Raw genomic sequence first — 17,090 nt, 5'->3', positions numbered from 1 at the left:
ACGTCTGGTCTCCTCGTTCCCTTTCGCTACACAATTCTCTGGTGCCGTGAAACCCGGGAACGACGGACCAGCGGACTTCACGGCGCAGCGCCTTCAAGGTAGTGCTTGGCCTCAGGTTCGTCGTATTTTCTCATTTCGGAGGCCTCACCCTTGAACGTTGCCTGCCATGGCTGCGTGCTGGACGCAGACCCCCCGCCTAGAACCCGGAGATAAGCTCCACCCATCGGACAACCCCGACCCTTGCTTCGCTGCGCTCCCTGGTTCTGATGACTGGCAGGTCGTAGAAACACTTCGAATTTCGCGGGTCATCCTCCGGGCGGACATAACTGAATTAGCCAGTACAACTGTTCGTGCCTTGCAATCGTCAACACCGAATATCAGTATGCTTATGGATTTGTGCCGTGAGGTAGAAAAAAAAAACAGGATCAACTTCAAAAGCTTGACGGGAAGATACAGAACCTTCTGGACTTTGACACCTTCGTAAAAGACTTAGAAGAGGCTGACGAGTACTCATACACGGTCAGTCGCGCTAAGGTTTCGCTAAAGGAGCGAATCTCTGAGCAAACTTTGAGAAAGGCGGGAACCGTGACGAAGGCTTTGTCGTCACCTCAAAAGAAGCAGGGGCCTCTAAGAGGAGGCACCTCCCAGAAAAAAGACGCGGCCAGCGCAGTCCTCCCCTTCGCAACAAGGGCTGCCTTCGAAACCGTGGCTTCGTCGTCGTCTGTGGAAGAGAGGATGGACCAGCACAGCGACCCTACATTTCCAACATCGTCGGTAAACCAGGCCGCGGGATGTACCAGCAAAACCGAGTTCGACCGAGCAGCCGGTGCTGTGGCATTCCGCCGAAGCGATGAAAATACTGTTGCGAGGATGATGTGGTGAAACCTCATGGTTGCCGCCTGAGAGACCGTGGGACTATGTGCCTGCGCCATACCGGCTATGCGCTGAGAGGGAACGAAGAGGAAGACGAGGATTGGTCTCTCGCTCGTATTGCGGCCACCTTGCTGGACTGGTGACTCTTTCCACTCGGACTGGTTTTCCTGTAAATACCTGCTAATACACCAGTTTTCCTTGCGCCTTCCTCGTAACATCTTGTGGTGGAGGTTGCGGTCCGATCCCTATCAGTCGAATTCACCCGACACGGAGCTGCGTAGCGGTCGCCACATCGGTCTACAGACCATGTCATCGACTCAAGCACCGGCTGGCACGGCACCGGTCGTCATCGTGTCCCCTCCAAGAGAACCCGGTACGTTCAATGGAACAGATAGCCTCGACGTTGAAGACTGGCTCCGCCGGTATGAGCGAGTTAGTTCTCACAATCGCTGGGACGACACTTTGATGCTGGCGAACGTCTCCTATTCTTTGAGGGGCGCAGCAGAGACTTGGTTCGATACCAATGAGGCCACGGTAACAAGCTGGGACGACTTCAAGCAGAAGCTCCGCGCCATTTTTGGCCAGCCCGAAGCTAACCGCCTTGCTGCCAAAAACAAGTTGGCCTCCCGTGCGCAAACGTCTACTGAATCGTATGTTGCGTACATTCAGGACGTTCTCGCCCTCTGTCAAAAGGCCGAGAACCAGATGTCTGAAGACGACAAAGTAGCGAATGTGTTAAAGGGCATCGCCGACGACGCTTTCCATCTGCTTGTCTGCAAGGACTGCACGAGTGTCGACGCAATAATTAAAGAGTGCCGTCGCTTCGAGCAGGCAAAAAGTCGCCGCATCGCGCCGCAGTACGCCCGCCTCCCCAACACTGCCGCGACTTCGTCGTGTGAGGACCTTTCCCCACGCCCTGCTTCGGCGGCTGAGGTTAGCCCTGCCCGAACTCCAAGTATTACTCAGGTCGTGCGTCGGGAGCTGGAGGCAATGGCCCCGGCACTTTCCACCCAAGCGCCTGATAGCGGCACGCATATGCTGCCCCTTATTCAGGCCGTCGTGCGCCAAGAAATTGCGACCATGGGCATTCCTACCACCTGCGCCGCGAATTGCCGCAATGTCCGCCCCAACTCCGCCTTCGCCGAACCGCGGGCTGATTTCGGCTTTCCTCGCTCTCGGACAAGAAACCTCGCTGAATGGCGCACAGCGGACGATAGGCCCATTTGCTTTAACTGCCGTCGGGTCGGTCATGTGGCCCGTTACTGCCGGTCCCGCTGGTTTTCGTCGCGCCTACAGCCCCCTGTTGATTCTTCTCCCGTCGACGCCAGACCTCGCCGCTTCATAAATCCCGAATCGTCGCCGTATGCCGAAACTTCCGTCCACGCTTCCCGATTCAGCCGTTCTCCGTCTCCGCAGCGCCACCAGTCCCGCTCACCGCAGCCTCGCCGTTTCCAGTCACCGGTTCCGGGCGGACGCACCTCCTCGGAAAACTGAGAAATGCAGCTCCCGGAGGTGACGCTGCATTTTCGACCCCTGACCGAAATCCTCTTCTTACGATACCGGCTCAACATAGCTTACTTGAAGTACAGGTAGATGGTGTGCCCGTCAAGGCCCTCATTGACACTGGTGCGCAAATTTGTATTATGAGTGCTGCCCTTCGTCGTCGTCTTCGTAAAGTACTGACCCCTGCCCCTTCTTGTGCTGTGCGTGTTGCTGACGGAGGTACGCCTTCGGTTGCCGGAGTATGTGCTGCCCGTGTCAACATCGCTGACCAACAAACTGTTGTTCTATTCACAGTGTTGGACCAATGCCCATATGACCTTATTCTCGGTCTTGATTTCCTTTCCGCCCACTCTGCCCTAATTGACTGTTCCGAAGGCCTACTCCATCTTGAGCTACCCTGTTCCGACGCCGCGATTGACGAAATTCAGCAGAAGCCACGGTGCGTATCCGCGGACCACACCCGGTTACCGCCGCATTCTGCCGCTTATGTCCCATTGACACCGAGCCCTACGGTTGCAGACGGCGTATACGAGGTTTCGCCCATTGTTGAGGTGTTCCTCACGCGGAATGTGGCGCTGCCTCACACCCTGGTCACTATAATTGACAACCACGTTGAGCTACCGTTCATCAACTTCGGCTCCTCTGCGCAGCTCCTACCGGAGGGCATGTCTCTCGCAACGATTTCCCTTCTCGAAGACTACCACGTTGCCGCCCTGACCATCGATGATAACCTTCATCATTCGAACGACGAATCACGAACTCCAAAACCCGACCACCATTACGCTGCGATGATTTCCACCGACTTACCACCCGCACACGCCGGTGAGCTCCTCAATCTCCTATACTCTTACCGAGACATTTTTGACCTTGACAACCGTCCACTCGGTAAGGCAACCGCTGTGAAACATCGCATCAACACCGGCGATGCCAGCCCCATTCACCGAAGGCCTTACCGCGTGTCCCACACTGAACGTAAAATCATCCAGGAGGAAGTGGACACCATGCTCCGCAGAGATATAGTAGAGCCTTCTTCGAGTCCTTGGGCTTCTCTCGTCGTCTTAGTAAAGAAGAAAGATGGCAGCTGGCGTTTTTGTGTCGATTACCGCCACTTAAACAAGATTACCAAGAAAGACGTGTACCCTCTGCCCCGTATAGATGATGCCCTTGATTGCCTCCATGGTGCAAAATACTTCTCCTCCATCGACCTCCGATCCGGATACTGGCAGATTGCGATTGACGACCTTGACCGTGAGAAGACAGCCTTTGTAACACCAGATGGCCTCTATCAATTCAAAGTCATGCCGTTCGGCCTCTGCAATGCGCCCGCCACATTCGAACGCATGATGGACTCCATATTACATGGCTTAAAGTGGTCCACATGCCTCTGTTACCTAGATGATGTCGTCGTATTTTCCCCCGATTTCGACACTCACCTTCACCGACTTGCCGACGTACTTGACGTGTTCCGACGGGCGGGTCTTCAGTTAAACTCGAAGAAATGTCGCTTTGCGCACCGCGAAATAACCATTCTTGGCCACCTTGTTGACGCCAATGGAGTCAGACCTGATCCTGAGAAAGTTTGCGCCGTCCAGCACTTTCCCAAGCCGCAGTCGACTAAAGATGTTCGCAGCTTTGTCGGCCTGTGCTCATACTTTCGCCGCTTTATAGCGGACTTCGCCACTATCGCCCGTCCCCTCACCGAGCTTCTCCGAAAAAACGCGACTTTTTCTTGGGGCCCCGATCAAGCAGAAGCATTCTCAACCTTGGTTTCTCTGCTTACAGCATCCCCTATATTGGGGCATTTCGACCCATCCGCACAAACGGAGGTCCGGACAGACGCCAGTGGCCACGGCATAGGTGCCGTTCTGGCACAAAAACAACATGGTCGCGAGCGCGTTATTGCCTATGCGAGTCGTCTCCTGTCCACATCCGAGCAAAATTACTCGATCACCGAGCGCGAGTGTCTCGCCTTGGTGTGGGCAGTTGCCAAATTTCGCGCCTACCTCTACGGCCGACCTTTCTCTGTTGTAACGGACCACCATGCACTGTGCTGGCTTTCCTCGTTGAAGGATCCGACAGGACGTCTGGGCCGCTGGGCTTTAAGCCTTCAAGAATACACCTTCTCCGTCGAGTACAAGTCTGGCCGTCTACACCAAGATGCCGACTGTCTCTCCCGCCTCCCCGTCGACCCACCTGATACGTGCACGTTTGATTCCGACGCGTGTGTCATGGCCTTATCTGATTTCCTGCACATAGGGCAGGAGCAACGCCGCGACCCTTCATTGCGACGCATAATTGAACAGATTGAGTCTGCAAATTCCGACCCGTCGCTTCACGCCTTCTTACTCCAGGATGGCGTGCTGTACCGCCGGAACTTTCGCTCTGATGGTCCCGCCTTGCTCCTTGCTGTTCCCGAGCACATGCAGTTGTCGGTACTACAGCAGCTCCATGACGTTCCCACAGCTGGTCACCTTGGTTTAACCCGCACCTATGACCGCACACGCCGGCGCTTCTACTGGCCTGGTCTGTACAAGTCAGTGCGCCGCTACATCCAAGCATGTGACTCCTGTCAACGGCGCAAGACCCCGCCTGTGCCGCCAGCCGGGCTGCTACAACCGATAGACGTCCCCAATGAACCGTTCCATCGGGTTGGCGTCGACTTACTAGGTCCTTTTCCGGAATCTACCTCGGGCAACAAATGGGTTGCGGTCGCAACGGATTACACCACGCGTTTCGCCATTACCCGTGCCCTTCCGACAAGCTGTGCGACTGACGTTGCAGATTTTCTACTCCGTGACGTCATTCTCCAGCATGGCGCCCCTCGACAGCTTCTTACCGACCGAGGTCGGTACTTTCTGTCTCGAGTTGTCAGCGACATTCTTCGTTCCTGCTCTACCGCCCACAAGATTTCGACCGCCTACCATCCTCAAAGAAATGGTCTTACGGAACGTCTTGACCGAACACTCACGGACATGCTTTCGATGTACGTGTCAGCTGACCATCGAGACTGGGACAATGCCTTACCTTATGTAACATTTGCCTACAACTCTTCCCGGCATGACACGACTGGATTCTCACCGTTTTATCTTCTTTACGGACGTGAGCCGACATTACCGATGGACACATTGCTTCCTTCTTGCCCGGTTGCTACGGAATACGCTAATGAAGCAATCACACGGACACATCTCGCACGCGAAGTGGCTCGTGCAAAACTCTCAGCGTCCCAAACGTCCCAAAAGATCCGGTATGATCGCAGCCACAGGAGTATTAGCTATTCCCCTGGAGCACTCGTTTTGTTGTGGTCACCCAATCGTCGTTTGGGCCTGTCTCAGAAACTTCTGTGGTGCTACAACGGTCCGTACCGTGTTTTGCGCCAGGTAACAGATGTGACCTACGAGATTTCGCCAGTACTTCCAACAGGTTCACCAAGTGGCCGTCAATCAGACATCGTCCATGTGACACGACTCAAGCCCTACCACGCCCCCACACCTCTTCCTGCTACCTAGCACCGGGACGGTGCTTCTCGTCCAGGGGGTTGTGTTGCGAGGATGATGTGGTGAAACCTCATGGTTGCCGCCTGAGAGACCGTGGGACTATGTGCCTGCGCCATACCGGCTATGCGCCTAGCGCTGAGAGGGAACGAAGAGGAAGACGAGGATTGGTCTCTCGTTCGTATTGCGGCCACCTTGCTGGACTGGTGACTCTTTCCACTCGGACTGGTTTTCCTGTAAATACCTGCTAATACACCAGTATTCCTTGCGCCTTCCTCGTAACAATACCATCTCAGACTCGGATGCGCCCGTGGGCAAGCACAGGAAGCCATCGCACATAGACAACAGGAAGATTAAGTCAATGGATGGAAGTGGTTCTTCGTGTCACGACAGGAAGAGATTCACTCGTGCACTGCCGTCACGGAACGAGTGGCTTACTAGCAGACCCCGGAACAAGCGAATTCAAGCACGTGAAATTGAAGCCTCCGTTCTACCACTAGAAGAAAGGAAAACCAGGTTAACGGCAATGACGCAGACGAAAGTGGGAAATACTCAGACAGTGCGCAAAAGGAACATCGAAAGCGAACAGAAAAGGGAAACGGGACCGCTGACCAGAAGATTGAGGCTGCATCCAGAGTACGATTTATCCATGTTCGTTAGGCACTCCGGTTCGAGCAAAACAGCGTGCCCCGTCGTAGCCAAGAAAGTAGCAAGAAGAAGGCATCGTATCGCGAAGCATAGATGGAGGATAAAGAAGGATGTATCTGCCACCTCTCGTGTACAAAGGAATTGACATCGGAGTACCCATGCATCTACGGCGAAACCTAGACTAACCTGTTCTGCATTTCCCCACCACTAGCGTCATCGTCGGGGGTGGGAGTATGTTGCGGAATTATGAAGGAAGAGGAAGAGGACAAAGGCGGCTAACCGCCTACTATCATTACTATCGGGGAGAGAAGAAAGGAGAATAAACCTCGGTCCGGCTCGGCCATGGCCTCGCGTCCTCGTCTCGTTCCATAACATCTCTGGGGCCGCGGGAGTGTGTTAAATAAAGAGAAAGAAGCGCGCCACGAGGTAGGCAGCGGGGGCTCGCTCCACGAGCGCGGCTCTCGCGGCAGTCGGTCGTAGCCATCTTGGATAGCCGGACGTCTGGTCTCCTCGTTCCCTTTCGCTACAGGGCCCACACGTAGACTGCGCAGCCTCTGTTCTGTCCACCCGCTGAAGCTGGGTAGGTAAAGAGGGCCTGGACAGCAGCACCTCCAATTGATCTGGTTGGGTAGCTGAAAGAGAGGAGGGTGCTCAAGGCTAAAGTCTCCCACCCCAATTACGGGGCGGAGTGTTCCTACTTCTGAGCAAAATTTACATTCAGCGTCGTAGCCATTCGGATGCATTAAATGAAGACGCGTAGGCTGTGGGAATCAGTCCGGATTGTATGAGCCGCAGGGTAGTTGTTCTCTGGAAAGGTCAGGGTAAGGCTAAGGTATGGTCTGTCTCAGAAGGCGATAATGCTGCATTATCTCCCTGAAAGTGACAAGCGGGTGACTGTTCTCGTGCAGCTCCATAGCAGGGGAGGTAAAAGCGCAGGCTTGTTGGGTGGGCGTATTTGTTGCCCTCCAGTGAAGCGTGAGGGGGTGTCCAGATGAGCTGAATGGAACCGTTTGGGGAGTGCTTTTTTGGCACGCGCAGTGCAGGTCAGGACACCCAACCCGACAGGTAATTCCAGTAGGCTTGCTGGGAATCGGTGACTACCCTTAGAACTCCTGGTTGAGTCAGAGTCAAGGTGATGGCTGCCTCTTCTGCTGCCGTCATTTCTTGGGTCCTAAGCGAGGTACACGCAAGGAGATTGGTTCTGGAGATAGCCACGATGATGGCGTATTGCTGCCCTAGATGTTTGGAGGCATCTGTGTAGGTAACTGCATGGTCACCACCGAGGGTGGTGTATAGTGCTTGAGCCCGTGCTTTTCGGTGACCCTCGTCATGTGCGGGGTTCATATTTCTAAGCAAAAGGAGAATCTTTAGTTTTAGTCGCCAAGAGTCTGGGAGGGCGTCAAGCGGAGTTCCCAAGGACAAGGAAGAGGCTGCAGTAGTCCGGTCGGAGGAGTAGTCGAATGTTTGCGGTGCTGGCAAGAGGCGAACGAGAACAAGTAGTGGCGCATCACGACGGCAGCAGGGGGCCGACCAGGTCAATGTGCACGTGCGCGAAAAAGCTGTGGGGAGGCAGGAGTGACAGTTTGCCTGGTTACCTTGACACGTTGGCACCGGAGGCAGGTGCGTGCCCACCGGCGGCCATCGGCATTCATGGACAGCCAGAACCACCGAGCTGTGACGAGGTGATGAGTTCCTCGGATGCCGGGGTGACCCTTGCCGTGCAAGGCGTCGAAAACGGCTCGACGATACACCGGTGGAACATAACGCCTGGAGACGCCGGTTGATGACTCGCTTGTGATATTGCCTTCGGTAAACGCCAACGGCACATCAGTGAAAGTCAGCGTGGAGGAGTCAGAGCGGCGTTGATGGAGCTCAGTGTCTTGTTGTTGTGCAGAAGCAAGCTCTTTCATGCAAATTGGTTGGGGTGAAGTCGAAAGGGCTTCGACGCGAGACAGCGCGTCAGCAGCAGTGTTGATCGGGCCGCTGACATGGTGGAGATCGACAGTACACTCCGAGACGAAGGAGAGGTGTCGGATCTCACGCGACGAGTACGAGCTGTGGTTACGCTGTAAGGCGAACTTCAGGGACTAGTGATCCGTACGGATATAGAAGTTCCTGCCTTCCAGGAAATACCGGAAATGTTTGATGGCAAGGTAGACAGCCAGTAGCTCACGCCAGAAGGTGCTGTGCCTTGTCTCGGCAGGTTTCAGCCTCTGGGAGTAAAAACCAAGTGGCTGCCAACCGGAGACGAACTGCTCAACCACAGCACCGACAGCCACGCTGGAGGCGTCGGTGATAAGGCAAAGTGGAGCATCAGCAACGGGGTGTATAAGCATGGCGGCGTCGGAGAGGGCCTTTTTGGCAGCAGAAAAGGCGGACGCTGCTTGCTCGCTCCACTCGAAGTGCTCTGAATGTCCTTTCTCGGTGGCCAGTTGATCAGTAAGGGGCTGGACCAGTTCGGCATATTTGGGTATGAACCGCCGGTAGAAGTTCAGCAGGCCCAAGAATTCTCTCAGCTTCTTTATTGAGGTGGGCCATGGAAAGTCTTGGATGGCCTTCACCTTCGTGTCGAGAGGTTTGATGCCCTGTGGAGTGACCAAGCGGCCCAGGAACTCGATGGTCTGCACGCCGAAGGCGCACTCTTAGATGCAAAGCATCTAAAAGTTCGTCGTCTCCGTCGTCCGTCGTCCGTCCATCCGCCGGACCAGGAAGACACCGGCCACATTGCCGCTCCAGGAGCCCTTTAAGGGGAAGCCTGCTCGTCTCGTGCCGGCCCAGGAAGTACCAGCAACGCTCTCGCTCCGGCATCTCATGGTCGGGGCTATGTCCCCCCCTTGTTGTTGCGCCGTCCACACCTCCACTGCGCATGCTCGGCTCATCCCGGGCCGGCCTAGGAAGACACCGGTAACACTGTCGCTCCAGGAGCCATTAAAGGGTAAAACACCACCGGGCGTTCAGCAAGCCGAGCATGTGCAGGGGGTGTGTGGACGGCGCAACAACGACAAGGGAGGGATATAGCTCCGTCGCATCGAATAAAATTACACCATCTTCCCGTAGGGGAGCCCTGAGTAGTCGGCGAAACAGCCATGGGCTCAACGCAAGTTCCCATTTCGTAGTTCCGGTAAGTGAAGAGTGTGGTAGTTACCATGGAAACCAAACTGTAAATATAACGGTAGCTACGTACCTGAACCGATTAAGGCGGACGTCTGGGCAAGTTGGTATTCCATTGCAAGACCGTTCGAAGCGCAAAACGTAAACGAGGGACGACGAGAGGCACAGGGACACGCGCTACTTCCAACTAAGATTTATTAGGAAAAGAAGGCATATATATACACAGAAATCGTGCGCACACCGGTACATTCTTGAGGTCACGCCACGCACACCCAAGACACGCATGATAAAATCAGCATACGATAAAACAATAAAACAATGATAAAACAAAATAACGAAAACCGAAAAAATGATAAAAATATTTGTTCGACAGCACCTTGTGCGACACGTGCATTCAGATTCGTATGTTCAGATGCGAAAGTTCCTTTTGTGATAGAGTCAGAGATGGCTTGCTCACGCATGCGTCCCCTCCCAGGCGGGCCATTTCAGAAGCTTCGATAAGTTCCCTTGTTAACTGGTTGTGATGTCTTGCTATTGTTATAGTCTCATTGAAGGCAGGTTTACTTTCTTTAGATTTTTTACAATCTCGGCAGTGCGCACTAAGGTGCCCCGTGTTTCCACGCTCTACATTCCATTTGTGCTCCCGCAGCCGATCATTTAAACACCGGGATGTCTGGCCGACTTATTTGCGACCACGGGAGAGTGGAATTACATACACCACATTTTCGGTACACGCAACGAACTTGTTCTTGTGTTTGACCTTGCAGGTCCTTTTCCGCTTCTGTCCTGGGGAAGTTTCTTTACAAAGCTTTGAAAGCTTTTCAGGAGCGGAAAAAACTACCTTCACGTTGCTGTGGGCACCTATCTGCTTGAGCCTATGGGAAAGATGATGTACGTACGGGACAACTGCGGTTTTCCCCTCGGCCTGGTCACTCACGTCAACCTCGGGCGGTTCGTTTCTGAGGGAACGTTTGATGTCTCTCAGGAGCTTATTTGCCACAGAGGTAACAAGCGCCAGTGCGTATCCTGCCTTGCCTAGACGATTAACTTGCGCCAACAGGCTGTGCTCGCATTGCGAAAGCAAGATATGTTAAGCGCGTTTTTCAGGCAAAGGTTAGCGTTGCCATGTTTAACTAGTTTAGAGTGGCCCGAAGAGTGGGGAAGCAGCGGCTTCATTGATCGTGGCTCATATTCCCAGCACACATGTTTGTAATAAAACCGAAGCCGGAGATTCAAAAACCTAATACTCTCACGTTCAGGAATCTCGTGGGTGATTACAAGCGGCTTTAAGAAATCCGTGAACACTTTTAGCGTTGTTGACACTCCTGTGTCAAGATCGCCGTTCGCGTAGATGAGAACAAGAAAGTCGTCCACGTAACGAAAGACGCGAGTGACCTTTGACCCTTCTAGCAGCGAGGCGACATTTCGGTTCTTCGCTGCCAAATATAGGTCGCTGATAATGGGGGCGATGCATGACCCAATGCACACACCTTGCTTTTGAAGAGAGATGTGACCGTCCCATTCTGCATAGGTAGACTTAAGGTAAAACGAAAGCAGCTCCAAAAAACCTTCTACGGTCACACCTGCATTGTTTTGAAACGCCACTGCTCCGAAGGTGTCAATACTGTCTTCAACGCATTTCAAGAGTTCGTCATGGGGGAGAGAATAATATAAATCCTTCACATCAATGCTGAGGCCGCTACAGAGCATCCACTCTGTTCTTTCAGATAGTCAATCACCTCCTGAGAGCTCGTTATTAAAAATGGATCATTAATATCTAACCGGCCAAGTTCCTGTTGCAGGAATACGGCAACAGTTTTTTGCCATGTTCCTCGCTCCGAAGCGATAACCCGCAGGAGTCGCTCGGGTTTATGCGTTTTAGCTGAAAAGAACATCCTCAACCCACATTCTTCAGCTTTATCGAGCCTCTTTTCCAATTTTCTAAACTTAGCCGCGAGCACAGCTTCTTAGCCCTGGCCTTCACCTTTCCGAGCTGTACATCTCAACTAACGGGTACGACGAACTGAAAACTAATGGGCACTTGAATCGACCCCAAGGTTGCTTTGCATACTACTCAGGGTTCCCCTACGGAAAGATGGTGTAATTTTGGAGGGTTGATGACAAAACCATATTCGTCAAGCCGAGTGAAAAGGGCTAGCAAGTGCACTTCGTGCTACGATGGTGATGAGCTTGCGATCAAGAGGTCGTCAAGGTAGGCAAAGACAAAGTCTAAACTGCTACTAACCTCATCGATGGCACGTTGAAAGGTCTGGGAGGCGTTACGCAGGCCGAAAGGCATGCGGATATATTCGAAGAGACCAAATGGTGTAATGATGGCAGTCTTCGGTATGTCTGCCGGCTCCACAGGTATCTGGTGATATGCTTTGACCAAGTCCACCTTACTATCGTGCAGCCTTCCAGATTCGCGGTGAGGTCCTGCAAATGCGGGAGCGGGTACTGGTGCGGCACGGTGATCGCATTGAGGGCACGGTAGTAACCGCAGGGCCGCCAGTCACCGCGGTCCTTTTTGGGAACCATATGCAGGGCTGACGCGTAGTTGCTCGAGGATGGACGGATAATTCCCAGTTTAAGCTTGTGCACGAACTCTCGACGAGAAATTGCATAACGTGATCCCGCGAGACGACGTGCTCGACCGAAGACAGGGGGTCGCTTCGTGACGATGTGGTGGGTGATGGTGTGCTTCACTGGGGACTCTCCCGTGTGGGGTCTTGTGATCGCAGGAAAATGTGCAAGTATCTTCTCGTACACGGAAGATGGCACAAAGGCTCGAAGTCCGATCGCCGTGGCAGAGAAGAGAACGCCATGTACCGAAAGGGTCGTCGTCATATCCACGAGGCGTCGAGAGTGGACGTCCACGGCCGGGTTGTAGAAAGCCAGGAAATCAGCATCGAGAATGGGCTGCTTGATGTCGGAAATTGTGAAAAGCCACCGGAAGGTGCGACGTAGGCCAAAATTGACTGTGAGCCACCGCTGGCCGTAGGTGTTGATCGGCGAGTTGTTGACGGCGATTAACGGGGAGTTCACTTCTCGGCGTCGTCGGTCTAGCGAAGAGGCCGGTGTGACGCTGATCTCTGCTCCCGTACCGACCAAGAAGCGGTGGCCGGTAACCTTGTCGGTGATGTAGAAGAGGCGACTTGCCGCTGCCAGTGTCCGGTCTCCCAGTTTCCCGTCCATGAGCAAGGCTGGCTGCACTTGCGGGCGGCAGCGCCGAAGGTACGATGATACCAACAGACGCCCGAAGGGCCAGGCTCACCGCGTGTAGCGGAGGAGCGATGTTGAGAACGGGACGGGGATTGGGAGTACCATCGGTCGCGGGATGCACGTCGGCGTCGGTGCAAGAGGGGTGCGAGGGATGACAGCTTATGGCTGATTTCATCAATGCCGCTTTCAAGTCGACGCCTAGACTCGTCCCTTGAAAGGGGGGGGCGTATCTGCGCCTGCGGCGAAGCTTGGGGACCGGGAATAGTCCGCGATGCGGTCAGCCAGTTCCGCGAGTTGTTCGAGTGGCATTATAGCGCTTGCAGCAAGTACCTATACCATGTTCTGTGGGAGGCGTTGAAGGAAGAGCTCCCAAAGAAATAGATTGTTGAGGTCAATTCAATCCAATTCAATTCACTTTTATTCAGCAAAAAGTAACGAAAACATTCGCATAACACTGCGCGGACCCATAGCCAAAGGCTGGTCTCGGGTCCGAACGAAGTAAATACATAGAGGTGGGTTTTTAACACGAAAATAAGGCTGAATATTGAAATATTAGTAATATATAACTTAAGATAGTACAGCATTATACGTGGTACACATGCATGGGAATACGTATGGAGCAATGCCAACACGTTCACAAATTCACAACATGTTGCTTAGGCACTTATATATGAAATTGTGGAGAAACACACAATGACATTCAAACAGCCCTTAGTCTTAATCTAATAAATGTTTTTTCAGGGTTCGAGAAAAATTGGGAGACTGCTTGACAAAGTACGGTACATCATTCCATGTCTTAACGCCGCTAAACTGCAGTAGCCGCTCTCCATACACGTTGAAAACTGGCGCAAGGTTCAAGTTCTCCAGCGAGAGACTTCTGGTGTTACGCAACGGGTGATGAAAAATAGACTCATCAAAGGGCCGATTGTACCTTAAAACATTGTGCACACAGAAAGATATTGCCGCGAACCATACATTGGGTTTGTTTATTTGTGTTTTGCTTTTACCGCCCGGCTGCGCCGGTCTGCGTTATCTCTGCGCCAAGGGAAGCGCGTGTTCCATTCTTTCTTTTTGTGCCGCATGTGTTATCTGTTGTGATAGGGAGAGCATTCCGATCTAACGTGAACAGCCCAGAATAATCTTCTTGGATCTACTACGTTCTCGATGCGAATCGACGTTTCGAGAACCACGCGCGCCGAAAGATAAAAAGCCTGCAGTGCGGACGCCGGGGCATTCGATTCGACGACACTCGCCGACGCAAGTCACTTTGTTGACCGCTGCTTCGCCGCCTCTGTATTCTTTTGAGTTGTTAGGGGAGCAAAAGTTCGCTCCAATAAACGTGTTTCTCATTCAAGACAACTTTATCGTCCTTGTCTTCGCGACATCTGGTGGAGGTGCTGGGTACTAAGCCTTTATGCCCTCTACGACATCTCGAAGCCGCCAAGCCAGTCCAACCAGAGAAAGCCCCCGACTGCAAGGATTGCAACCCGAGTTCGGTCTTCTGCCAGAAGGGCCCAAGAGAAGGAACGCTGCAACCAACACCATGGTGCAAGAAACAACGTCGCCAATCATCCTGCAGCAGCCCCGAGAACCGCCATCGTTCCGGGGAGCCCCCGCTGAAGACCCCGAAGAATGGTTGGAGAAGTTGGAGCGCGTCCGCATCTTCAACAGGTGGGACGACGAAGAAACTTTCCGGCATGTCTTCTTTTACTTAGAAGATGCTGCTCGAACTTGGTTCGAGAACCGTGAGAGCTCTTTGACCGACTGGACTCAATTCAAGAGGGAGTTCCTTAAGACCTTCACTACCGTGGTGAGAAAAGAGCGAGCTGCGCTTTTGCTTGAAACTCGAACGCAGCACCCCAACGAAGGAGTCGTGATTTTCGTTGAGGAGATGAAGCGACTTTTTCGTCGTGCGGACCCTGAAATGACCGAGGAAAAGAAGCTCAGGTTTCTAATGCGAGGAGTGAAGCAAGAGCATTTTGCTTGTCTAGTCCGTAACCCTCCGAAGACAGTGGCCGAATTCGCGTCTGAGGCGGCCGCGATGGAGAAGACGCTAGAAATTCGAACGAGGCAGTACGACCGCCCTGTCAAGGCGCTGTTCTCGGAGACCATCGGTGCTGCAAATGGAAGCTCCGATACATTGCGAGAGACCATCCTAGCAGTGGTCAGGGAGGAGCTTCGGAAGCTTTTTCCAACGACCCCGCAACCTCAAGTGGCTTCCCTGACCGACGTAATCCGAGAAGAAGTCCAAAACGCACTGGGAACTTCTACGCCGTCGGAAGCACCCCGCGAACCACAAGCCATGACCTACTCCTCGGCTGTTCGTCAACCCCGCCCTGCTCCAACCCGTCGTCAAGAGGCCGAGCCATACCGCCGTCCAACGCCGCCCGCCCGACGCCCTGTAGACCAATACCAGACGCCAAGGAAGACCGACGTGTGGCGAACGCCCGATAATCGCCCGCTGTGCTACCACTGCGGAGAGGCCGACCACATCTATCGTCGCTGTCCCTACAAGAGGCTCGGTTTGCGAGGGTTCTCCGTCGACGCCCCACGCCCCCGATACGGCCAGCGCCCTGCTGAGATCGAAGAATACCTCTCCAACACCAACCGAGGACCAGCCCGCTTCAACCGCTCACCGTCGCTCTACCCGTCTCAGTCACCAAACCACCGCAGCACTGCTGACTTCTCACGTGGAAGGTCCCCCAGCCCACGCGGGGGAAACTAAAAGCAGCAACTTCGGGAGGTAAAGTTGCACAACGGCGGAAAAATGAAAACCCTCCAACGACGCAGCGCCTCGCTGAAGACCATCATTCACGACATGCCCTCATCCCGACGACCCGACCTGGCCCTAACGAGACTACTGAACACGACGACAGCTACACGGCGCGACGCGTACCCGACCTGACCAAGACGTCCGTTGAGAAGACGACGACAACGACGATGCACACTGCCCGACCGTCAACACGTACAAGCAGAGATACGATGCCCCGACGAACCCGGAACTCGAGGAAGACTGCATCTGACGTCAAGGTGTCCATCGACGGCTTTGACGTAGTCGCCTTCGTAGACACGGGAGCTGACTATTCGGTAATGAGCGGACCATTTGCGTCTAAACTGAAGAAAGTTATGACCAGATGGGACGGTCCGCACATACGCACACCAGGAGGCCACCTCGTGACGCCAAGTGGAATGTGCACATCGCGCGTCACCATAGACGGCACAACGTACCCTGCGGCGTTCGTCATTCTGCCTAACTGCTCCAGCGACGTAATTCTTGGAATGGACTTTTTGATGGACAACGGTGCAATAATCGATCTGCAGACCAAGTCAATAACTTTTTCCCCCAATCACTCCATGACGCCGGAACCGAACCCCGAACGACGGGCTGCTGCAAGGATTGCCGATGATCATGTCACCCTGCCACCCCGCGCAAGCTTGATGGTCGCAGTCTACTGTGAAGATGCTGCTTCTGACGTCGACGCTATCGTAGACACTGATCAAAGGGTGCTTCTCGACCGTGGTGTGTCGGTCGCAAGAGGCATTGCGCGCTTCAAGGAACACCAATCCTACATTCTGGTTACTAATTTCACCGAGGAGTACCAGCATTTAAACAAGGGCGCGGCAATTGCATTCCTCGAAGAAGCGCAAGAAGCAAGTGACGTGATCGCGGTCGCCGACTTTGAACGCACACCCGTAGAAACCTTCAAGCTCCCGCAGCCCTTCGACGTGAATCCGGCGCTACCGCAAGAACAACGGAACAAATTATTGGCTTTGCTGCGTCGCTATAGCGAATGTTTTTCGTCGAGCGCAAAACTACGTCAGACCCCTCTAGCGAAGCACCGAATAATAACCGAAGATGGAGCCCGACCTACCCGACAGTCACCGTACCGCGTCTCTTCACACGAACGGGAAGCCATCCGGACTCAAGTCGGCGACATGCTCAGCGACGACATTATACAGCCATCGAAAAGCCCCTGGGCTGCGCCCGTCGTACTCGTAAAGAAAAAAGACGGCACATTAAGGTTTTGTGTTGACTACCGGCGACTGAACAAGATCACGAAAAAGGACGTGTACCCCCTCCCCGAATCGACGACGCCCTCGACCATCTCTGCCACGCGAAGTACTTCTCATCGATGGACCTGAAGACCGGGTACTGGCAAATTGAAGTGGACGAGAGAGACCGAGAGAAGACTACATTTATAACCCCAGACGGCCTATACGAGTTTAAGGTGATGCCGTTTG

This window comes from Haemaphysalis longicornis, unplaced genomic scaffold, assembly GCF_048455015.1.
Source record: "Haemaphysalis longicornis isolate Haplotype H1 unplaced genomic scaffold, Haemaphysalis longicornis Haplotype H1 scaffold_11, whole genome shotgun sequence".
Taxonomy (NCBI): Eukaryota; Metazoa; Arthropoda; class Arachnida; order Ixodida; family Ixodidae; genus Haemaphysalis; species Haemaphysalis longicornis.
This window is presented reverse-complemented; position numbering follows the sequence as displayed.